Genomic DNA, 26995 nt, shown 5'->3' with positions numbered 1-26995 from the left:
TAGCTATACAAATATATGCACACATGAGTTTTTTACATGGTTGCTTTATTTCACAAGAGTTAGGAAACACTTATAATACATCGTATACTTGCTCTGGATATTACGAGAGCTCATAAGAAGAAGAAAACATGTGCTTCATATTGAAAATTAGCTGCCACTAGACCAATGGTACAGTGGAAGTCTTGTCATTTTTTTTCAGACTGTTTGTCCTTTTCAAGGATTAGGTGCAGTGATACATAGTTAGGAAATGCGTTGATTTTGTAATAAGAACTCATATCTCTTTGCCCTTCTTGTGATAATTTGTTTTGTGTATAGGTTTTCGATAGCATCAAACAGGGAACTAGAATATCACATGAGATTGATTTATATTACTGAAGTGTGGCTGTGTATATGTGTACGAGTGTAAAAGATGTCGAAGCTCTTTGGTGTTTGAAAAAAAACATTATACAACTTTTCAGCAATACTGAACTGGTGTCTCTATTCTGGCAGATATAGATGTATAAATGTACCAAAGGTTTCATGAAATTTTTTGTTGATTTATAATTTGGGTGAAAAACAAAACAAAGATGAGGATCTAGAGTACCATCTTCAGGCTGTACAAAAAACTCTTGGAATTTTCCCTAGCTTACAAATAGTTCTAAATTTTGGCGAAACTTAAAATCCAAAACAATAATGAGCTATATACATGTGAGATTTTCTGAATTTTCTGGATGATGGAAAAAATAATACTTTTAGTTGGGATCATGTGATCCATCGTCCTAAGCACAAAAAGGGGATTTGTGATTGATATATTCAACATACAGATTAGCTTCAGACATTCAGTAGCAGTTCATTGCATCATGTGGTCGTAGAATCTTAGTCGCCACCTTTATTTTGCAATGAATTATCTTACGCTTTTGTAGTATGGATAGTAACTATTCATGGGAGATACACACTTGGTGAACTTATGTTTTGCTCTGCTAGACGCACTTTCCGGCGGAGAGGAGTGTGAACCCAGGTTTGCCGCCGGTCCATGACATCAAGGGTGCAGTCTGGGCGAACGACACCTAGGTTGAGACATGGCAGCAGTTTCCGGCGCAGTCCCCAAACCGTCTTGGATGAGGTCTTCTCAGCTGCTGATTTGCGCCTTATTCTCAGCTGCTGCGATGTGCCTTATCCAATAATGGCTGTAAGACACACCTCCAGTTCAGTGGTGTGTTTTTTTTCTAAACTCTCGCCTTTTTTTCAGCAAAATGTCAGGTTAACAATGGAGAAGTTTTAACGCTTCATGGATTTATGAGAGGAGAGACATCATACTACAGTTGTAAACTTTATAAAGAGAGTAAGGGACACATTGCAGCAGATGGATTCTAAAGGTTGGAAGGAAGTAATAACCAAAATTACGAAACTTGATTATTTCCCCAGGTGTGATGATCAATACATAAGCATATTTGATATCAATTTGGCATCCTCTCTGGTGGAAAGGTACATGGGTCGAACATGTAGGTCACACAATAATTAGAAAGATTTTTCTGTGCTCTTTGTGTATGCTCCACAAATTATCTTCTGAGAATGTAGATGAATGAATAAAATTCATGCCAAATTGAACGAATTGGTTAAATATGATTCCTAGAAGAACTTTATTAGACAGTCTCAGTGCAGTGAGAGAACTCCAAATTCATTTGAGATAGCTATTGCCAACGGCTTGCAGTTTACTATGGTAAAATTAGAGGTTTGTTAATATGTTTCACCAACTATATATGGTGAAATTATAACATGTTTCCAAAACTAATAGTCTTTTGTTTATCCATGTCTTCGGGAACCAATTAAAAAAGTTTAAGGCAGATCAAGTACCCGCAGAATGTTTGTCTGATTGCTATGTACATGTCCCCTTCCAATGCATCAATTTCTCTTCCTGTAACTAATTGGTGTATTTATACCTATAATGATATGTTAGAATGCATGTCAGCTAATTTCCAATCCTTCTTGCAGCAGACCATGTGTAATTTTTTTTGTTCCTGATAAATACAAAAAAACATGCCCAACGAATTGTTTAAGCAATGACAATATAAGTACTTGTGATGTCGCCCTCTGTTAATGATTCAACTTAGGCCCATCACATATATAATCTTTCAAGCTGTTTCAAGAAACAATAACATAGGTACTTGTGATATATTCATGGAAAGGACACAAATTACTGAGGACTGGCCATTCTCTTGTTTTAGAGAAGGTCCAGGTTCGGCTACCAAGTGCTAATATGAGTTTGAGAATCTGTAAGATCAGATAGCTTGAAGGCGCTTTAATAGGAACACGTGTTTGACAAACAATATATTTATTTAAAAAATTGCAAACTTTGGCAAGATGATTTCTCATCTAACATAATTTATTACTATCTGTTTTTTATTCCCTACTGGGCATTGTTGTAGCACGGGCATGGGTTCTGCATCGAGCAAGCATTCCACTGAGGTGTTTCGCCAGTGCAGAGCCAGCGACAAGGCATAACTCTGGTTGTGGTTGTGATTAAAAGCTTAGTCTGGCCATTTATAATTAGTTTATGTTTGTTTCTCTCCTCATGAACCATAGAAATTTACCCATCTCTTATTGAAATGCATGTAGTAGTGACAGAGAAGATAATATGATTATAGACAATTCGCAGCCTAGGCCTGTACAATATGACCATCAGCAAATAAATAGCTGCGCAAAATGTTGGAGTTAGCATTTTTCCTTTAATCCTTTCTACTAGAATAAATTTGTAAACTTTGTCCGCTAAAGATGTTGCTCTATAAATTTCTAAATCTACTTCCTGAAATTCAGTTATCTTAGCTCATATAATACTCCTTCTCTATATAATATGTCACTTGGAGGTCTCGGGTCTTGTTTAATGCTCTATCAGTTAAATCATTGTTGCTTTTGAAAATAAGTATGGGAAAAACATATACTTTGTGTTGGTGTTTACCAAATTTTTATCGCCACAGACTTTCTGTACACGTTTTCAGGTGTTGGGCTGTTGTTAGCTTTCCTACGATTTCTTTTTCTTAGTAAATATATATTGTTGTTCTTCCAGTAGATTTATTTCGGTGTTTAGTGTTGTATACACATTTCCCACTTATTTCGGTGTCTGTCTTTTTCCAGCTGGTGTAGCTTCTTCTATGAGTCATTGTATTTTCATAAATATAGACCGATAAGTGAGGTTATGGCTACATCATTTTTCTAATAATGCACGCAAATATGTGCTAATCACATGAAAAATTTAAACGATAACAGCAAAAAAGGGCGCAGCAACGCGCCGCCAGGTCCATCTAGTACTACCCAATTTGCATAGTGCGCAAAGTCACAATAAGAACCCAATACTTCTCCTTTGCTTTAGGTTGTAAAAATGGCTAAGTATTTAAAGGTATAACTTGGAATTGCTTTCTAGCTCACGGTATTTATGGTGCATCAGTTCTCTTGCACTTTGACTATCACCATGCTTAGCGCATCTGAGTGATGGTGATTTTTTCATGCAAACACTGGCATAAACGGATAAATGGCTAGCTCCAAGTAGCTATGTGTATCCATAAGTTCATAACATACAACGCTTGCAGAGGTTTCATTAAAGGTTGCTGGTAAAAGGAAAGTAGGAACTCTGTGGTCTGACATTTTACGTTGAGCAAACCACCCCTGGTTTATGTTTGTCATCAATAGCTCAAAATATAGCAGGCCAAAATCAGTTTACAACACTCATGTTAGAAGACGAAAGTACATACTTTGCTCTTGATTGAATTGCAAATTCACCTGAATCGGTTTTGTATTTATTTTTTCCTTTGGATTCGAACATTCCGTAGTAAGACTTTCTATTATGTTCCTCTGCAACCTCCACTAATATTTTTTTTTATGTTGTTCCGGTAACTGAAAAACGGGTTTAAACTTTCTTTTTGCCGATGTTCTCATGTCCATCTATGTTGGTGGTAGTTGCGGGACTAGAGGTGTTATGGTACAGGATGGGAATGCTAACTAGCAGTCTGATAGCACTATCTGGCAAGGTGTTATCTGGTAATAAGATCACTCCTTCTCACTTAACCATTTACTCTGCATTGTTATGTTGCTTCAAAAGTTTAGTATACCTTCATGTCATGTACTCTTATTTGTTGCCATATACTACCTCCATTCCAATGCTTAAGGCTTATATTATTTTTAGAAAGTTAAACTATGTCAAGAATTTAAGTAAAAAATAATTCAGAATTTCAGTATCTTTCAATATCTAAGTATAAATACCAAAGATGTCTTTCACATACAATAAACTATGTCAAGTTTAACTAAGCTTTTACCAAAACTCATTAACAAGCAAAATACAAAATTAATATAATTAAATAGACAATTAAATATATTTTCGTATGGTATCTACAAAATATTATATTGTTGATAGATTGTTCTAAAAGTTTGGTCAAACTTTACTTGGTATGACTTAAAAAAAAGCCTTAAGCTTTGCGATGGGGGTAGTAGTTATATATTTCTTTCTAGAATTAGCTGGGTGAGATGTCCCTTCTCTAAAAAAAATCTTCTATCTTGAGACATCCATATTTGCGTTATGGAGTTCAAAATATTATAACTCTCAGAAAAGATAAATCCAGATGGTAAGATTCAAATGTGATTAGCATTGACATTATGCATACTTATTTCAATGATTTATAGCCATACTTTACTTTGGGTTCATTCCCATATCTCATCAAACAATTTATCATCTATTGTTGTCCCATATAAAGCATATACCATATTCAGTTGCTTGTGGATTGCGGTTGTATGCTACCTGCCGTATTTTAGGGATTGGGCAATGAACAGCAGCAGTGGAATGGTCTTTTGACCTACTCTATATGTTTCTACTTTGGAATGGCCCCAAAGGGCATACCTGCATCATTGGTAACATCGGTGGGTGTATAATTTACAAAGGAGATTTTACAGAAAGGACCCTAAACAGATGACAAGAAAATCGATCAGGTCTTTCTCCTCCATGGCTAATTTTCCTTGCCGTAACAAGGGCGGATACCACTTGGGTATGCGAGCACGAAGAACGCCAATGAGAATAAGAAGGGCCTTGGAACTGGAGGTTGGTCTAACTATTTTTTTCTATTCTTGACCGTAGAAAAACTAAAGTACCACAACTACACTTAGTTCTGAGTTTTGTTATACAAATTGACTCTCTTTGGGATGACCAAATTTCTCCAGTGTTTATTGTTATACATATTGATTGTTGATACTCTCGGCCTGTAAGTTCAGGGATCTTGCCATTTTTGTTCATTGGCTTATTTGTGATGTTACCTGGCTCCCTCTCAAGGAAATTAAAATTGATTTTGAGTGGTCTACTAACACCCTATGGTACAAAGTGTTTCCTCCGTGGCCATTGTGTGTTACGAGTTTTGTTTATCACATGGACTAAGAAAATCATTACTATTATGCCCCTCTTTTGCCAACGGTTGAGAATACCCAAATGATTGCAATGCTACCACGACAGCCACAGTTATGTCAGGACGAAATGTAGACGGCGCGGCGAAGCGCGCATTTCATCTAGTAAGATATAGCATCAATGTCTTTCATCTGGCCTTACATATCCACGTTAGCATTTTTCCTATGATGACACTCTAAGAGACTAGAATTGGTGAAGGCCTTGCCAAGCCAGGAGAATGAGAACAAGAACATGATCTCAGTCGACCAGAGTAAGTGAATCATGGTTACGTGATCATAGAAAAATGGACTTGTTATTTTTTTTGATTAAGCAGAAAAATGGACTTGTTCATAGTGCCATAGTTCCTATCCTTAGACTAAAATTTATTTGTTTAGATGATGATCGTAGATAAAATAAATGTGTTAAGAAAAATATTCGTGTAGTAAACTAAACCCGAAGGACTATGTTATCTAGTAAGATATAGCATCAATGTCTTTCATATGGCCTCACATATCCACGTTAGCATTTTGCCTATGATGACACTCTAAGAGACTAGAACTGGTGAAGGCCTTGCCAAGCCAGGAGAATGAGAACAAGAACATGACGTCAGTCGAGCTGAGTAAGTGAATCACGGTTACGTGATCATAGAAAAAATGGACTTTTTTTTTTTGATTAAGCAGAAAAATGGAATTGTTCATAGTGCCATAGTTCATATCCTTAGACTGGAATTTATTTGTTTAGATGATGATCGTAGATTAAATAAATGTGTTAAGAAAAATATTCGTGTAGATGATCATATATAAAACATTGTGTGTTTACATGATAATTACAAAATGTTGTGATCCTTCAGAAATTTTTGTTGTGCAGGCGATCATAGATTGAGCATTATTTTTTAGATGATTTATGTGTATAGTGCACTTTTTGTTTGCTTATGTGATCATAAGAAAAATTAATTGTTTTCGATTGAACATGTGCATATTGCAATTTTAATTTTCTTATTTGATTATAGAGAAAATTATGATTTTGAAAAATATAATTTAGAACAAAAAATAGTTTTATAGGTTGAACATGCTTACACTGAAAAATATTTACGTATGCCAATACCAGAATTTTTACAGTGATAGCACAATTCTCTCTCACAACCTGAGACGAATCAAGGAATTTAACTCTTTTTTTTGGGAGACCATTAATAATGATTAAATTTCACGGCACAATCAGAACTTTCACGGATGTTCGATACATTCCGAAGATGATGACAATGTTTTACTAAGAATTTACAAAAGCATTTCCTAAATGGCAACAAAGAATGACCTTTGCATTTAATTTATTTTCTAAAACTGACTATTAGTGATGATTATTATATCTTCTACTTTAAATAAATATAGGAGTGCTCCATATCCACGAGTATCATTAGTACTGTGTATATATCCTTTTTATTTGATAAATAGTGTATATATCAATGCGCCATTAATTCGATAAAGATTATCATATCTTTTGCATTAATGCAGTCTGAAAATCCATTATTAAAAGTCTCGCCTTTCAGTTGCGTCCTTCAAAACTCACACATTAGGCAACGATCGGCAACTCTTTCCTTCAACACGACAAACTAGTTCAGATGAGGACTTCGCATATGTTGCTCCTGACCCTTGCCTTCGTGTTGCTAGCATCAGGTACTCAGTGTTTTTGTAGCATCTCATCCAGCAAATATGGTCATGTCGTGATTCTCCCTTTTCTTCACGGTGAGATTCTGCAGATTTTTTTCGATAATGGGCGTTTTATTACTTAATCAAGCAAATACACTTGGCTTCTGTATAATCAAGATGCACACATCCATTCCAGAGTCCAAAATATCTCAAAGTAAAAAAATTAAAAGGCGAATTACATATCAAACATGAGAAATTGTAGAACGCCTGGGAAGAAAGTGATGGCCCAATCCGTAGATTATGCTACCACCATGTAGGGAAAAAGTATCCTTCACCGTATCCTCCAACTATGTATAGATCTCCATAAAGAGATCGCGGTTCTCCACTCTTTGTAGTGCACACCACGAACGAAGAATAGCGGTACATCTGTATATAACCTGCAAAAGAGAATAGTTCTCATCATAATTTTTTTTATCATTTCTACATAGTCATAGCGACCATATAACGTCAAGCGCTCCCACCTTAATAAGCGTTCTAAACCTGTGATCAATACCATGAATTCATTTACCAAAGCTATTGGCTACACTAGTTGGAGGATACATATCAGAAGCTACTTGGATGCATGACCATATAGATCTGACAAAACTGCACTTGATGAACAAGTTTTTAATCGTCTCATTGTGATGAGAGAACACACACTGACTACTTCTAAGCCAATTGTGTTTCACAAGATTATCTTTGGTTAGGATTATCCATCGACGTAAATATCAGCCAAAAATCTTAATTTTTAGCAGTCTTTTTATCTTCCAATTTTTTTTGTTCTCATTAACTGGTATAGCAGATTGGATAATCGCATTGTATAACGAACTTATTGTAAACTTGTTGGATTGTACTGCAGATGTGGTAGCGGAGGAGCCAAAAGAGAATAGCATCAGACCCAGGTTCTGCGGGTCAACCATTATCGCACTGCCATGTGATAACCAAAAGTGCGAGACGGAATGCTCCAATCAATTCATGGCAACTGGTTCATGTGTTGCTGAGGGGTGCAAGTGTGTGTTCTGCACATACAATCCATCGCCATTGAGCCCTCCACTGCCATGAAGTACTAACTAGCTAAGATAGGGTAGCATGAATAACGATCCAAAATCCCAACTGATGTAGCAGCTAGGCTTTCACCGAGAAGCCATATGAAAAAGGGGTAATTGGTTCTCTGCCCAATATAGATTTGTGCTACTCAGTTTTATACAACACTCAGAACACTTCGAGGAAATTGCACATTATAACACTGGTGCACTTGTTGCACAGAACACAGAAATCAAACACTATCTGCAAAAGACCGAGATTTTGGTCTAATGTGTTGCATCTAGCACAAACATATTGTTTTAGGCCTTAATATGTACATTATATGTATATTCATCGTATCACCGCATTCACTAGTAGGAAAAGGCCTATAGGTGGAAGTGATACTGCCGGCACACCATCGAAACCTTGCGCCGGTGGCAAATGGTGTCGGCGCACCCAACTGCCGCCGCGCCGGCGATGATGCTCTACTGCCGGCGCACCTGCCGTAAAAACGCGTCGGGGATAATTCCAGGCCTAGGCTCGCCCGATCCGAGCCAGACCCAGGAATTACTGTCGGCGCACTAGGCCAGGGGCGCGCCGCCGGTATTTCCCTAATGTCGGCGTGCCCCTGGCCTGGTGCACCGGCAGTAATTTCTAGGTCTGACCCGCACCAGATACAGCCGGATGTGCTATATACTGCCGGCGCACCCACACCCTGGTGCGCCGGCAGTAACCTAGGCAGTTATTATGCCACCAACCAGCACACACACCCCACTACTCCACTCCTCCCACACTACGCGACCCTTCTCCCAATCCTGCCAGTTTTTGCCCCTTTCTACACAAAATTTGGCGAATTTGACCAAAGAAAATAATATTTTTTTAGCAAATCTTTCCTTCCTACATGCATCTCGCACATCTCTATGTAGATCTAGATCTGTCTATCCCGCATTGACCGCTCAATCTAGATCTAGATCTAGATCTAGAAAGTCGGAATCCATATGTCGTGGTCGCAGCGTGACGTCTTGATCTCGTCTACTAATATATCAACCAAATAGGTGATTCATGAACAAATTGAGAAATGAAATCGGCGTATATTGGAAATTTGAAGCAAAGCTCGTGTGTGGCATATATATGTTCTGTTTGTGCTTGTGTGTCCGTGTTGAAAATGAGTTGCCAACGTTGTGCCGAAATATTGATTCATTAAGTTTCCGTTTCGGCACATTTCTGGCGCACTTATATATGTCCTACTGTGTAGGAAGGTCATGGCGAAATTTTCCGTGAAAATTACCGACGGATGCATGGTTCTAATCAATTATATATCTTGTCATGCAGGCGATAATGGTTATCAAGATGAGGGAAAGCATCGTGATGAGATATCTGAAACACGCGATCGCCGATATGTATGAAAATAACCTCACGGAGGTATTGTGTTCGTGTCGAAAATGCAAATTAGGGAAATGGTTTGACCCCTATTCAGACAAATTGCAGGGGCACCTGCTCACTAATGGTTTCATGCATGGACACATTCAATGTATGTGATGGCGTGGAGGTCAATGGGGCGACGGTAGCAGGTGGTAATGGCCGGCAAGAAGGAGGACATCATGATATTGATGACGCTGAAGAGTTTATCGCACAGGACGATGCAGATCAGTATCATGATGAACAAAATGTTGAAGACGCAGACAATAACCTTGACGACGACGAAGATGTGCCGCTAGCTTCAGTAGTGCGGGACCCTCATCTTCAAGATCTGCTTCTCAAAAAGACGAAAAGCGCCAAACGGAAATCAAAGCTTGAGCAACTGTAGACAGACTCGAATAATCCGTTGTACGACTCATGTCGCGGGTTGGAGTCTTGCTTGAGAGCAGCGCTCGATGTGTTGCAGAAGAAGGCGAAACACGGATGGACGGATACAAGCGTCGACGATATTCTGGAATACTTGAAAGATCTCCTGCCTGTCGGAAACACGTGTCCTATTAGTCTAGCCGAAGCCAAGAGAATCACGTGCCCTCTCGACTTACCCCACGAAAAGTATCATGCCTGCATCAACGACTGTATTATTTATCGCAAGGAGCACGTGGACAAGACCAAATGTCCGTCGTGTGACGCTGAACGGTACAAGAAAGGGAAGAAGAAAGCTCCTCGGAAAGCTATGTGGTACTTCCTGCTCGCCTCCCCCCGGCTGCAACGGTTCTACGTGGACCGGAAGGAAGCAAAACTCATGCGCTGGCACACTGAAAGAAAGGAGGCGGTGCTGAATGATGTAGAGCGACTTGAACACCCACTGCTGACTCACCCTTCGGATGCAAGCCAGTGGAAAGCATTAGACATTGAATTCAGAAGTTTTGGGGCAGATCCCAGAAACATCAGGTTGGGTGCGAGCATGGACGGATTCAATCCGTTTGGAAACCAGAGCAACACACATAACACATGGCTCGTGTTTTTATGGATCTACTACAACCTGCTGCCCTGGTTGTGCATGAAGAGGAAGTACATACAGATGAGTATGCTAATTCAAGGGCCGACACAGCCAGGAAACGATATCAACATGTATCTCGAACTATTAAAGGAGGAGCTTACAACGTTGTGGGGAGAGGAAGGGGTAGATACATGGGACACCGTCGCGGAAGAATATTTTCCTTTGAGAGCCGCGTTGATCACGGCGGTGCAAGACTACCTCAGATACGGTTGCGTGCCAGGTGTGCCATGGACACAAGGCATGTGTCAGGTGCATGGAAGAGACGGTGTTTTTGCAGCTTGCTAAGGATCCCGGCTCTTTGAAAACCGTTTACATGGGGCATCGAAGGTGGCTACACAAGACTGACCCATGGAGAAAGCGTGGAGATCTGTTCGATAGTATAGGTGAGGCCCGAGGACCTCCACGTAAGAGGAGCGGGGAAGAGATCGATACATTACTGAAAGGTTGGAAGGAGTGCCCTGCACCGGGAAAGATTCGTCAAAAGCCCGGAGAGAAGAAGAAAAAGGCAACGACGCCACTCATGGGTGTATGGAAAAGGAGGTCCGTGTTTTGGGACTTGCCATACTGGAAAATTCTCGATACACCTCACTACCTTGATGTCATGCATATCACAAAGAACGTGTGCGAGAGCTTGCTTGGCACTCTTCTCAACATGCCGGACCGGACGAAAGATGGACCGAAAGCAAGACACGACCTGCAAGTTTTGGGCACTAGGGAAGAGCTTCAGATCCCGCCGACCCAAGACGGAAAGTCGGAGGAGGAGACGGACGGCGGTCAGAAGCGCAAAAGGATTAAGCAGCAAGAGTATTATCGCCCCCCCTCCTGCTTCACTTTTAGTCCAGCTGAGGTCAATCAATTTTTCAATTTCCTTCTAGGAGTCAGAGTGCCCTTCGGTTACTCACGGCTAATAAGCAAATACATTGACCCCAAGAACTTCAGCGGCATGAAGTCTCATGACTGTCACGTGATGATGATGCAGATTCTTCCGGTTTCAATCCGAGGTATAATGGATGACCATGTCCATGCAACTCTAACTGGGCTCTGTAACTTCTTCGACGTCATAACTCGGAAGTCGATAAGCGTGAAGAAACTCGCAAGGCTCCAGGAAGATATCGTGGTGATCCTATGTGAGCTTGAGATGTACTTCCCGCATGCATTCTTTGACGTGATGTTCCATTTGTTGGTCCATATCATGGATGATATCACCAATCTAGGGTCAACATTCCTACACAACATGATGCCGTTTAAAAGAATGAATGGGGTCATTAAAGGATACATTCATAACAGGTCGCATCCGGATGGAAGCATCGTTCAGGGCTGGCTCACCGAAGAGTGCATCTCTTTCTGCACGAATTATCTAGACATCGATGATCCTATTGGTTTGCCTCGAAACAAGCACCTCTGCATGTTCGAGGGAGTAGGCCACAAAAATGGAAAGAAGGAACTGCACGTGCACATGTCTGGTCGGACTTCGACATTGACAGGGCCAACTTAGTAGCACTACAACACATTGACTTGATCGATCCTTGGTTGAAAGAGCACAAAACCATCATAGAGAACAATGGAAAGCCGATGACGGAAGCAGAAATATTCAGATAGCACAACTCCTCTTTCGCGTGCTGGTTCAAAGACCACATTGATGCTAATCCCCCACCACTTGATTGTGTCGACGATAAACTAGTATTGGCCTTGTCACATGGCCCCGTGCCTAACATCATGACTTACCAAGCGTACGATATCAATGGGTACATGTAACATCCCAAGAGTAACACCTTAGTCCCTTTTACCTTTCTTGCATTGTTGTCATCTCATCATGTTGCATTCATGCATATCACCACATTTGGCTTTTATAAAATTGCATTTGGTTTTGGTTTTGGTTTTGTTTGCTTGCTTGGTCTTCATCTTCCTCTCTCTTGGTTCATCCCCTCCCTCTTGTGATGTTCCAAGAAAAGCTAACATGCCAACCTTCAACCACTTGACCTATATTTCAAATAGGTCATGCCAAAATTCTTATATGGTTACTATAAACCTACCTCTCCTCCCTATTTTTGCAATGCACATGTTTTATGATCTTGAGATGGTTTACCTCCTCAAATGGTTGAGCCATTAAGGTTTAACAAATATTGTATCTTCTCTTAATTTCTCTATGTCCCACTCTCCCTCTTTTTCTTCTATTTTCTCAAGCCTACCATAGTTGGTATACAAGGCTGAGCCTTCTCTAAATTCAAAAGTCCTTTTCAAATTTCAAATCTGCTTCCCTCAAATTTCAGAAAAGAATTTATAAGTGAGAAGAAATAAAAACAGAAAAATAATCCAACTAACCTAACCGGACCAAACCACCACCTAGCCTTCCTTAGCGCAGCCCAGTTTTCTAACGTGGAGAGAAAAAAAAACCTCCATGTACTTCTTCTTCCTTCGTACGAACACCCCCATCACCACATGATCGTTCTCCACCCCTGGATGAGCCACCTGCCCCTCTTCCCCTCCTTTATACACCAGGAGACCGAGCCAAACCCTAGCCACTCTTCCTCGCTCGCGCCGCACCTTCACTTACTCCGCATCTCTGCGAGTTGTGAGAGGGTTTTTGCCCAGAGTTTCGCCGACCGCCGCCGTTGCCATGGCCGCCGTCGACGCCACCTGACTGTGGAACGGAACTGCGACATCCTCCTCTCCACCCTGGACTTCTTCAAGGACGCCAAGGCCTGCAGCAGCTCGAGCATCTTCTTCCTCCCCTGCACGTGCTCTTGCATCTCCGGTTCTAGTTGAGGAGGAGAGACGAAATCAAAACGAAATCGAAATCAAAAACCGGCCCAATTTTTCATCTCACAGCACCCTGTCTTTCGACGCATCTCACCACCAGCACAAGTCACGCCCGGAAGAGATCTTTGCACCGTTGTAAAGCTGTCAGTGTGGGCTACAACTTTGGGTTTGGAAGCGATCCTTTTCATCCCCTGTAGACGACGCCATCGTCGTCGCAAAACGGTTCTGCAAACTGCAGTTTTCAGCCGTGTGCCACCACCTTCTCTGGTCCCGTTTTCCGGCGACGTTCACCGGCGGCACAGATCTCTCCAGGACGAGCCGATTGTATCCTTCGAAGTGCGCTACCACCAGCTCCAACTCTCTTTTTGGTTCCGTGCCAATCCCACCCCCAGATTCATCGCTACTGTCACTTTAAAATTCGTGCAGAAATCCATCTACAGGAACCAGCGCTGTCCTTTGCTCCAGTCTCAGTTAAAATTGTTTCAGCCGTTTTCAACTCAGAATTCAAATTCAGTTTTGTTCCCTGGTTCAAATCCAAATGTTTTAAAACTACACCTAAACAATTCCAATTTTGACAAACTTGATATCTATGTTGCTCAGTTTTTCATGCACTTTCCAAATACAGTATAAAGTTTTTTTTTCAACTTTGAGCAATTATAATCTGACAAGTCTCCAAATTGGTTTATTAAAAGTGCAAACTTAAATAATTCATATCTAATGTTCTATAACTCCAAATTTAGCAAACTTTATATCCAAATGCATTAGAAAAATGCGAGGAATTCAAATATATAATATTGTCATGCATCATTGGCATCATCCCTGGCCCGACATAAGTAAAATTTGCAACCATAACTAAATGTTATGTGTGGGTGTCTATCATTTCTTGCTATATTTGAACACCCCACTTAATTTTGCTATGTATGGAACCCTTGCACCTCATGCATCATATTGTGCATTGTATTTCCTTGTATTGATTTGTGCCTTTACTTTCCCTGTATGTGCTATTTGCTTCTTCTTGAGTAGACGCCGACGCAGAGCAGTACGAGCAGGAGTACGAGTACCCCCAGGAGGATCGTGTCGGTGCATCTACCTCTGAGTTGACAGGCGAGCCCACCCCTTCACCTATTTTACAATTTCTTACTCTTTTGATCTATTGCTATCCCTATGTTGTGATTCTGTTGTGTCACGTGTCCTATTCCACCTGTTACCCTATAAGAACCAAGTTACACCTCCTTGCCTTACCTGATGTTTGATGTTTGCCAGCCTTGCGAGTCGTAGGTGAGTTTAGGGTCTTGTTGATATCTCGATATGTTCGAGATGATGTTGGGGAAGTTGACACATGTACCTCCTTTTGAAAATGACGTTGATAACTTTTGCTACAACTAAAATTGGTAAAGGATAATAACATTGCAGAGGCATCGGTGAGCCCCTTTGCGAGAGCATCGAATTTTTGTCTCTCTTGTGTCCCCTAGAACCCGAGTTCTTGTTATCTGTTCTAAGGCTGAGCGCGCTAACCACTCCTGGGAGGATTTATCGGGACCCCCCATCACCCATTACCATTTCTGAAGTCTGTTGAAAAGGGGGCCACAACCTTGGTTTTATTTGCCTATGACATGTATGCCATGTTTTACTTACTGTTGCCTTCGGGTGTTTAATTCTTGTTGCCTTCGGGTGTTTATATTATGTATTGTACCTTGCGGGGTGTTTAGCGAAGCGTGTGGTTTACACGCCTAGCCGCCGGCGCAAACCCTGAGTCCGCTTCGGAGTACGTCCGAACTTCGATACGGGTAGCTTAATCGGGTGGCCCCCCTAGGCATTCTTGTTGGACTGGGAACGGTCTTGTTGTGAGACTCCGCCGTAATTAAGCGGGTTCGAGCATGCGTGTATGGTAACATTTGTGCACCCCTGCAGGGTCAATCTTTTCGGAAAGCCGCGTCTGCGGTTATGGACGACTTGGAGCTGTTTAACTCGATCATAGAACAACTTACACCTAATGTTGTCAATAATAACTTGCTAATAATGTGCGTAGTAAGTTAGCACTACTTCAATGGATACTAAATAAAATTGTCAAATGCGTGAGTGCCTTGCCAGTAACTCTTGGCGAAGGGGGATCGTATTGGCTGGGTTTTGTTTGCAGAGTATAGACTGCTAGATTATGCGCTCTCTCACCTTCTCTAATAGACGAATGTTGTAGCGTGTCTCTATTGGTTAGTTGCTTTGCTGCCGCTAAACTCCACATATAGCCGTGCGAAGTTTACACCGCCCACCAGTAAGCATATCTGGTCTTGTCTCGCAAGTACGTGCCATTTGGTACTTACCCTCGTTTTTCTCCTTTTTTCGGAACCCGTGTTTCGACAAACAGGTACGACAGATGATGAGCAGTACGCTGGAGGCTACTTCATTGAGTTCACGGACGACGACCTCGTCGAGTAGCAGGATCACTCCTAGGCAGCAGCATGTGGCTTGTTGGTTATGGACCCCGCTTGGTTATCTTCAGGACTCTTAGTCCCATTTGGATCTTGTCTGTACCCAGACTATTTGCTACCTCTATGTATGATGTACTGATGGGATACGTGTCCCTTTGCATGTCATTTGGATCTTGCTCAGTAGAGCATTGCTATATATAAACTTTATTTCCATCTTTTGTGTCGTAGATGGTTATGTTGTGATATTGAATCTGTATTCCACCCTTGTACCCTGTGCACCGTGCGTGTATGTTTGAAGTGCGCAGGAAGGTGTAGCACCCAGGCCTAGAAAGCCTAACGTGAGCCTATGAGGTGGGTGTTGTGTGCATGGGCGTGTCGAGCTTTGCTTGGCCTACCCATAAGCTTTGGAATGCGAGGCGACCTCACGGTCCCTTGTAGTGACCTCATGCACATAAACCCCTCGTACCTGCGCGCTCTTGGTTTTCCTACTCCTGGGGCTTACAGTACACATTCTACATGGAAGAAAAGGACATGAACAGTGTTTACCAGAACTCAGGGGTAACGATAGAATCCTATACGGGTGACGTAAAGACTAGATACTACGGAAGGATCGAGGAAATCTGGGAGCTTAGCTACACTGGGGAGAAAGTGCCTATGTTCCATATCAGATGGGCTAAGAGCGTCACAAAATAAGACCGGTATTTCACCACCATATTTCTACCCGAAGTCAACAAATCAAAGTCCACGAACGCCACCGCGCAAAATGAACCATGGGTATTGGCTAAACACGTGGACCAATGCTTTTTCATAACCGACCCATCCAGGTCTAGCCGTGTTATCGTGAGGAGAGGCTAGAGGACCATCGTCAGAATGGATGAAGTCGCCAACGAGGAAGACTTCGAAGGACAGGTCGGAGACCCAATGATGGAAGAATCTGAGGACGAAGATACAACATACACCACAAGAAGAAGCAGGACCACGCTACCGAGGTCAGGTCGACCCTTCAAAAGAAGAAGTCACGACACGGGGCTAAATTATTCAACGACGAACAAGAAAGGTAAGAAGAAAGTGAAACACTCTTCTCGATAATGTAAAACTTTATTTGCAATGTATAACTCTTATTTTTTGTAATACATAACTCATATTGTGTTGGCCAATATTTTATGTGTAACTGATATTGTGTTGGTCAATATTTTATGTATGTATAACTCATATTTTTTGTTTTTGCATATATAACTCATGCATGTAATGAAAAATAATAGAAAAGGCCAGAAAAATAATGAAAAATAAAAGAAACATAAAAGAAAGAGAAAATAAATAAAGAAAAACAAAAGAAAATATGAGTTGGGAATTTCCCAACCTCATATTGCATGATCTGGGCCAAGTCCCATGTATACCCGCACAAGACTTACTGCCGGTGCACCAGGGCTTTGGTGCGCCGGGGGTAAACTTATCCCCGGCGCACCAAAGCCCTGGTGCACCGGCAGTAAGTCTAGTGTGGGTATACATGGGACTTAACCGCACACGACCCTTTCTCCCTGATCCCCATTCCTAAATCGAGCCGATGACGTCGAACCCTAACCCGAGCGCTGCCACCCTCTCGAGTGCCGCCGTTCGGCCCCGCCACCGTCCTCCACCGTCCGCCACCATCCACCTCCACCAGCCCCCACCACCTGCCCCGTACGCCGCCACGCGGAAGCCCTGGACCCGCCGCTCGCCCGTCACCACAGAGAGGAGAAGCAGGAGCAGGAGCCCCGGACCTGCCGCTCGCCAGCCGCCATCGACCTCTGCTGCTTCCTCGTCGACCCGGAGCCACCTCTTCTTCCTCGACCCTGTCGTCAGTGAGCACAACCCTCTCCCCCTTCCCTCTCCCCTCCCCTGCCATCTCCCCCTCGCCCTCTCCCTTCCCTCTGGCTTTCCCCTCTCTGCTCCGATTATTAGCAGTATGCTAAATAAAAATGAAAATGCAGTTGATTTAGTAGGATTATTAGCAGTATGCTAAGTAAAAATGTTGGCTAAAAATGCTTGCAAATGAAAATGTAGTTCTTGTACTAGCCCTAATGTAAGAGCAAGATCTATATCCCGTGTTTTGTGTGTTTGATAACAACACTCGAATAATTCTAACCGTGCACAAAGATTGTCCTTGATAGGGTTGCAAGGTGTACGGTGCCCTCGCCGGACACATTATGATCAGAAGACTGAAGCGTAGTTCTTAGGCTTTCTTGTTTTGTGTGTGTGTCGCGAGGTAACATGGTAGGAGAGGAAATGAGGAAAAAGCTGTTTTAGCCATAGCGGTACTACCGGTACCAGGAGCGGTAGTACCGCTACCCCTACTGGTACCGCTCTGAGATACCGCTCTGAGGATTGCACACGATATTGTCTCACAGTACTAGTTGCGGTACCTTTGCGGTACCATGAGCGGTAGTACCGCTTGCTAGCGGTAGTACCGCCCACGGTACCGCTCAAGTACTGTAACTCGTTACGGCAGTACCGCTTCGGTACCACTCCGGTACCGCTTTGAGTCCAGTAAGGTCTGGACCCTATTGCGGTACCTCGAGCGGTACCGCGAGCGGTAGTACCGCTCTGTGTCCACGTGGACAAGTTCTGTGGGGATTCGAACTCAGAGCGGTAGTACCGCTTCCCAAAAGCAGTAGTACCGCTTAGGCCAAAACATCACATAACGGTTGGATTTGAGGGGACCTATAAAAAGGCCCCTTCTTCCCCAGCTCAAGTTCAGCTCTTCTCTCTCTCTCCTCCATTGTTGCTGAGCTCAAACTGAGGGGTTCTCCCCAACCATCCAACCAATCTTGCTCATACTTTGAGGAGTGGTGGAGGAGACCCCGATCTATCGTTCTACCGAGAGAAAGTTCACCAATTCGTGGTAGTCCTTAGTGGATCTTGGTGGTAGAGTTCCTATTGTGGAATCTTGGAAGAAGTGGACCTATGGAGGCTAGCTTGGTGATGTACTAGCCCCATAGGTCGTTGGGAGCCTCCTTAGTGTGGAGCACGCCCAACCTTGTGAAGGAATCACCGCCTCGACCGGTGCCTTAGTGGAGAAGGGGGAGGTACCTTCGTGGAGCTCTCTCGAGGAAGAAGGTGAGGCCTTCCTTCGTGGTGTGGCCGTCTAGCCTCTTGTGTGAGGCTAGCACCTCCTCAACGCAGACGTACTTCCTATTGTGGATGGAACTGCGGGAAACAAACCTCGCCTCGTCTCCGCGCCCTCCGGTTGTCTCGCTCCTTACTCTTACTATCTTTTTGATTCCTTTGCTTGTTGCACTTGTCCTAGGATCATTGTAGGAACACCACTATCGCTAAAGCTATCACCTTTACCTTCAGTTGCACTATAAATTGAAAAAGGCTAAAACTTGACGTAGCACCATTCACCCCCCCTCTTGTTCGCTACGATCCATTCAAGTGGTATCAGAGCAAGGTTTTCTTGCTCGGGCTTTACCGCCTAAGAAATGGCCGAACAAGAGGTGGTTGTGAATGGAGTCCTTCCCGGTGAGCAATCATCTCCATCATCAATTGCCGATAATACTCCGGCTACTTTGGATGACCTCAAGAAATTGGAGTCATCCATTGTATCTCAAATGAAGGCTATGATGATGGAGTTGATTACTCCAAAATCAAACCCCATCATAGATCCTAAGAGAGGTGTCGATGCTCCACCACCACAAGTCAAGACTTTTCCTCTTGTGGGATTTGTTGAGCAATCGACAAATCCACCTCGGGAAAAGGAACTTGAGAATGTTGACACCTCATCAAAAGGGAAGGATGAATTTCTGGTTGCGGGACAATTAAGAGATAATCATGCGGTGTCTCCACAAAGTGATTATGTCGTAAATGTCCCAATACCCATGCCTTGTATTTTGACTCATGGTTCACCACCACTACTTGAATCTAATAGCTTTGAAAATTGGCAATTCTTAATGCGTTCCCATGTGCGCAGTGCTTCTATCGAGCTTTGGCGTATCATTGAAGAGGGATATTCACCACGAGACCCAATGAACTTGACAAGAAGGGAAGTGGTGGACGACCAACTCAATGCCATCACCATCAACATGATTCACTTGGCCGTTACTCCCAAGAACCGCGCTCATATCTGCTCGCTCAAGACCGCTAAGGAAGCTTGGGACAAGCTCGACAAGCTCTTCCTCGGAAATGGGAGCATCCAAAGCTCTCGTTTTAATGAAGTGAACAACATGGCCGACAACTTCGTCATGCCGGATGATCTCAAGGCCAAATATCATGAGCACATGGCTCTTGCTGTCAAGAGTTTTTGGAGCGGAAACAAGAGACGAAGCTCAAGACCATCTTGCTACAATTCTGGCAACAAAAGTCACTTTGTTGCGGATTGTATCTATGAGAGAAGGGACGAAAATGGTGGATACCTCATTCGTAAGAGCAAGTTTAGATCTCTCTCCAAAGGGCTCTCCAAGCTTTCCTCCAACAACGACGACACCAAGATCTTCTCCACCGAGAAGCCTAGAACTAACATGCTAGGAGATCAAGACCATATGGTGGACAAGGAAAGGCTTGAAAAGAAGGAGGAATTAGAGCTTATCTCTCTCACCCAAGCTTACGAGGAAGAAATGTGCATGCGTATGACTCTTGAAGCTAGTGCTCTTATTCTTGAAGACTTCAACAATTCTCTCATCTCCCAACTCATCAAGGACCGAGATTACGCTCTTGGTTGGGTGGATGAGCTCAAGGCAAAGAAGTGTTATCTTGAAGAAAACCATGGATGGTCGCTTGAGTATGTTGCAACCTTTACCAAGAAGAAAGAAGATGAAGGTCCTAATTCATGTTGTGACAAGCTCTTTGACGAAGTTTGCTTCTTGAGAAGACACAATGCAAATTTCTTGGAAGTCATCTCAACTCAAGAGAAGGCCTTGGATGAATACTATCGCTTGAGTAAAGAGAAGGTGCAATGTTGTGATCACGAAGAAGAGATTGCCACTCTAAAGAAACGCAAGGCCAAGCTATTTGAAGTGAATGAGAGGCAAAATGAGTCCTTGTTGGAGTGGATCCGTTTGAGCAAGGAAAATGTCACTTCTTGTAACCATAAGGATGAAATTGCATATCTAAAGAGAAGCAAGGACAAACTTATGGTGATCAAGCTTATGCAATATGAAGTCTTAAAAGAATACCAACTCTCAAGAAAGGATCACACTTGTTGTAATCATGAAGACGACATTGCCACTTTGGAAAGACACAAGCGTTTACTCTTGAAAAGGAATTCTCTTCTCGAGGAAGCTCTTTCGGAACAATTCCGGGTGAATAAGGAGAAAGAGGTTCAAGTGTTTGACATAACTCACCCTCACCCGGATCATGAAGATGAAGTTAATTGCTGGAAGTCCAAAATTGAGAGTCTCCATGTCCAAGTCAAATTCTTGGAAGTAGCTATTGAAGCAATAGTTGAAACTTATGAGGACTCATGCAATGAAGGAGAAGTGACAATCATGCCAAAGAAGATCGAGAGAGGAAGAAGGATCAATGAAAAGAAGAACGTCATGATAGGGCCCATTGAAAAATGGGTTCCTATTTCCAAGTCTTGATCCATGAAGGGCCTTGCTTTTGGAGGTGCTTATTGGGTGGTTGATCTTGAAGCCACAAGTCTTATGTCCGGAAGCAAGGAATTCGTTGCCGTCATCAAGTCACTTATCTCTATCATTCTCATGACGACAACACAAGCAAGCTTAAAGGTTTTGGAGCCTTGACAAGGTGGTGATCATGTCATACCTTGTCAAGACTCCTGCGTATGGTCTCTTTGTTCACTGCTTTACACTCTTGGGTCCTTGTACCTACTATAATGAACATGTTGTGGTTCTCTTGTGGAGCTAGTCTCTTCAAGAGGCCACGGTCTAGGACTGATGGAATTTTCTTGTTTGTGTAGAGATCGTGTTTTGTAGGAATTGTGTTGAAGGAAATGAACCATGATGAAGTTTCTCAAACAAATTCAATACAAGTTCTATGACATGTTCCTTGCAAGAAGGAGCAACAATGGAATGGAGTTTATGCTCAAGATCTTGGATGTCTTCATTGGCAAAGAAGGAATCCGTTATATACTCAAACATGATGATGGAGTATGAGTTTATTGTGTGGTTTGTGGTATTGTGTGATGAGACTTTTTGATGGATATGATAGTTCTTTGGAGGAGGCGAAGTGCTTCTTGTGAGAAAGGAGATGCAATTCCCCCGGTTACCATAGGAAGGATGGGTGTTGGCACTCGCCGATCTCAAAAGCTACCTTCTATGAGTGCCGGGGAAGGATGAAGTTCCACCTATGTGGAGCCATCTACACCACAAGGCCAAGTCTTTTCCATTGGACAACCAAGTGCTAGATCACCTCTTCCACAACCTCAAGTTCGGCATCAACAACAATGGGGTCATGGCGAGGACCTTAACTATGATGAAGATCAAGGGACCTCACAAGAATCTATCCTTTTGATCCATTCTCACCGGGGTGCTAAAGCGTCAAGACTCTTTCATAACTCAAGCAAAGTACAAGACATACTCAAAAGCGAGATATGAGGGGGTCCAACGGTATAGCAACCCCAAGTATCAATTATTCCCTAATGAGTCCGACAAGACAATGGACACACTCTCTACTGATAAACGTCAAGGTTTGCTTCTCTACCTTTGTGCTTCTCATCCGGACATTGTGTCAAAAGTGGGTACTTATACCGCTCTTGTACTATATGTCTAGATGTAAAGCACGCATGAACATAGGGGGAGTGCGGTTTAAACTTATTGAGCTATCCCTCCCCCCATAATGCATAAAGAAACCCAAAGTATATGCTATTTGTCAATTAAGTGACTATGAGTTTCATGTTGAGTTGTAGCCGTGAGTCCTAGGTACTTCTACGCGACCTCACACTACCAAACTCTTACACGGTGGCTTCGGCCACCAACCTCCTCCTTGAGGAGCTTTTGTTCTTTTGTTTTCTTTTCTCTTTTTGTCTTTGTTTTTCGTTTCTCCTTTTCTCTTTGTTTCTTCATGGGAGATTCACCCAAGTTTGGATTTTCTTGCTTTGATTCTTGCAAGCTTGGTTGGGTAGTACCTTAAAAGTTCCGTCATCTAATCCTAAGCCATTATCTATCTCTCGAGCCAACTCAGTCTAAAAGCACAAGTCTACACCAAAATCTGAGTGTCTTTGAGTTTGGAGGCCGGTACTACCGGATATCAGGCCGGTACTACCGCTTTGGGCAGTAATCTGACGAAACTGAATTTTGTCCCTAGAGCGGTACTACCGCCCGAGGTACCGGGTAAGTACCGGTAAGATCTTATAGTTCTTGATGTATTCATATTGGTCTATTCTAGTATAAAATGATCAAGAATGAAATAAATGAATACATGCTGCTGCTGTTATGCTACTGCTGCTGCTGCTCATGAGCTTCTGCACATGAGATAAAATGAACTGTTGTTGTTGCTACTGCTATGCTATGGTCAAGTGCTGCTGCTGGTGGGTTCATATGGCTGTTGCTACTGTTGTTGATGTTGATGTGTGGTGCTATGGTTGATTTATGAAATACGATGTTGATATTCATTTACTGTTGTTGATGTTGATGTATGGTGCTGCTACAATGTTGTTGATATTCATGTACTGTTGCAGGGATTGAGTTGCTATTGAGTTGCCGGAATGTTGATTCAATTTCATTCCGGCAATTCTAGCACTCTACATGACCTTTTTTTAGCAAAGGTCATGCCTAATTTTTCCGTGAATTCTAACTCTTTCATCTTCTATTAGTGCAAGTCACCATGTCATCTCAACAAGAGTTAGAGGCGCACTACAATAAGTACTTCTTTAGGTCGATGGAGGATGCCGCAGCTACTGGGGGTAGTGGCGACGACGCCCATGAGATGGAGGATGCCGCTGGGGGTAGAGGCGATGATCCAACCGGCGACGAGACAAGTGCCGCCGCTAGGGGTGGCGGTTGACAAGGGATTAACTTGTCAATGCCTACGGGTTGTAGGCTAGGGTTTAGTTGGAAGTAGAGGGCAAGTAGGTCTCGAAGGTTTCAGCCGAAAAGTACTCGACGATTATGAAAACTAGGGTTTGAGAGACAATGATTCGATGCTTTCTTTGTCCCTCGACTCCCCCTTATATAGGAGGTGGAGCCGAGGGATTCGTATTGTACAAGTTACAGAGTCCGGGAAGGTTTACAACTCATCCCGCAAGATTACAAACATCATCTCTATTACAATTCTAACTTTCCTTAATATCAACTTGGGCTTCCGAATCTTCATATTCTTCGGGTCGTGGGCCTTCAGTAAACCCAGGGTACTATCTTCGGCAGGCCTATTGGGGATGCCTATGTCAGTAGCCCCTGAGATTTTGCTTGAATCGTAGAGTCAGGGAAAATCTCCACTGTTTATTTTTACTCGACAACTTAAAACTTCTCTATATTTCTTCTTATGAATCTCTATATTGTACAGGGATAATGGTAATTGGGGCTAGTTCATCTGACGGATCAGGTACTAGTTAACTGCTCTAGTGGCAATCCGCAAAAACCTACTTCAAGATCACGTCCCTGGACATGATCTCGGGATACTGGTGTAAACTTCGACAGGTGCCGCTTAAGGTCTTACCATTCTGTCGAGTCCCAGTCATATTTATCGGGTACCTAACGCGTCCGTTAGGATTTTTCTTCGTATCTGTTGATACGGATAAAATTAGCAAACCGACGTCAGAGACGACGCCACGCCAAACAGAACGGATCTGGGGTCTTACCTTCGCAAATTTGCAGCATTCAGAAATTGATCGCAACTTTGGCGTTCTGAGAATATATTGTCGAGTGCTTATTCGGCTGTTGGAATGGCACAATTTATTGAGTCAACGGATGACTTATATTGCTCTCCCGATGGGAGTATATGTAGAGTTATGTATATAACTCGAAATATGCTCACTTTTTCTTCTTTTTCTCCATCTCTCTCTTTTTTTATATTTTCATCGGGCACGTGAACAGCGTTCCCGATGGGAGTAGCCCCCGAGGCTACAGCCAAGGACTTGTACTTGGGTGTAGGCTCCACGCCTTATGTTGCTATATTTCTTTTCCTTCCCGAAGTTTTCAAATCTCTCGGGTGCGCGAACAGCGCTCCCGATGGGAGTAGCCCCCGAGGCTATGAGCAAATATTTGTATTTGATCATAGGCTCACGCTATTTCTATTTTGTCTTTCTTGATCTTTTCACTTTTCCGAAGTAGGCCCCGAGCATTTGATCAAAAACTTGTATTTGATCAAAGGCTCTCCAATATTTTTCCCTGTCGCATTTTTTTATGAAGCTATTGAGTCGAATTTTCCTCCTGCTAAGTGACGTTACTGCTGACGATAGCCACGATTGCAAGTCCTTAAATTGCGAGAAGTCCTCTCCCGCTGCCTTGCGGGCCCAAATTACCCATTATCTTGACACGTCGTGCAAGTGGGGGACACATGACCTCCGCTTTTCCTGGCGCACGCACTGTAACTTCTCCAGGATTAAATTACTTTTTTACCCCCGTTCCACGTGGTCATCATCTGCCGCACACTTTTTTCATCCAACGGTACGCCGCTTGGCCGCACCTCTATATAAGATCCCCTTCTTCTTCCTCGAGCACCTCCGCTCGCGCCGTTCTCCTGCTCTCCTCTGCAAAAACTCCTCTTGCGCCCCACAACTCCCTGAGCTCATCTTCTCCCAAGCTGCATTCCTGCGCCATTGTTGATGCCACCGCGTAGATTGACCAGGCACAGCACGCCAGAATCGACGATGGCTTCCGTGGATCTGGGAAGCGCCGAGTGGGAGAGATCTAAAATCTCCACCCAAGACATCAACCTCCTTAAGAAACTGGGGATCAGCAAGAAGCCCAAAGCGCTGTGCTTCCCCAGCGAAGAAAGCTACCCAACGCCTCCAATGGAGTATCGGGTTAGTTTTGTCGACCACCTCATCCGCGGCCTTTCTGCCCCCATTCACCCTTTCCTTCGAGGATTGCTTTTTGTTTACGGTATGCAACTTCACCATCTCACGCCCAATTCCATCCTCCACATTTCCATTTTCATCACCCTCTGTGAGGCCTTCCTTGGTGTCCAGCCCAACCGGGCGCTATGGAAGCGCATTTTCTTTTGTCGCTGCAATGGCTCTCCCAATATCGCCTATAATGTAGGCGGTGTTGTTATCTACATTCGCCCCGATGTCGAGTATTTCGACGTCAAATTCCCTGACTCAGTTCAAGGGTGGCGCAAGAAGTGGCTGTACATCCGTGAAGAGAACCATGGATGTGCTGAAGACAATATTCCTCCTTTTGATGGTGCCGAGAAAATATACCGCCGCCGCTCCTGGGATGCAGAGGCTACCGAGGAAGAAAAGACGGCGACAGAGGCATTGATGACTCGTATCCACGAGTTGCAAAATACTCGCGGCAAAGAGCTATCAGGTATCCAAATCACAGCCTATTTCCTTAGAATTAGAGTGCAGCCTCTCCAGGCTCGCAAATACCCTCTCTGGAAGTATGCTGGCGACAAGGATGTGGATCGGTTGTCGGTGAATTTAGAGGTCAAGGACTTAGAGAAACTTGTCCGAAAAATCTCCTCCCTCAGCAAAAAAGATCCCGTCCCTTCTTCTTGTCGCGTAAAACCATACAGCGCCACCAATGCGCTCCCCAAGGTAATCCTTTTGTCGACTTTACTCATTTTGATTTGCCATCCTTTGCATATCTCTTTTGTTGACATCCCCCCTTGTTTTCATAAGAACCATCCAGATCTTGTCTCGCTTCCTCCCCTTCCGGAAGGTGGGGAAGTCGAAGAACGTGCTGTTGTCAATGAAGACAACCAAGATGCTCTGATACGTCTCCGACGTATCGATAATTTCTTATGTTCCATGCCACATTATTGATAATATCTACATGTTTTATGCACACTTTATGTCATATTCGTGCATTTTCTGGAACTAACCTATTAACAAGATGCCGAAGTGCCGCTTGTCGTTTCTGCTGTTTTTGGTTTCAGAAATCCTAGTAAGGAAATATTCTCGGAATTGGACGAAATCAACGCCTGTGGTCCTATTTTGCCACGAAGCTTCCGGAAGACCGAAGAGGAGACGAGTGGGGCCACGAGGTGGCCAAACCACAGGCGGCGCGGCCCAAGCCCTGGCCGCGCCGACCTGTAGTGTGGGCCCCTCGTGATGCCCCTTGACCTGCCCTTCCGCCTACAAATAGCCTTCGTCGCGAAACCCCCAGTACCGAGAGCCACGATA

This window comes from Lolium perenne, chromosome 2 (assembly GCF_019359855.2).
Source record: "Lolium perenne isolate Kyuss_39 chromosome 2, Kyuss_2.0, whole genome shotgun sequence".
NCBI classification, from domain to species: domain Eukaryota; kingdom Viridiplantae; phylum Streptophyta; class Magnoliopsida; order Poales; family Poaceae; genus Lolium; species Lolium perenne.
This window is presented reverse-complemented; position numbering follows the sequence as displayed.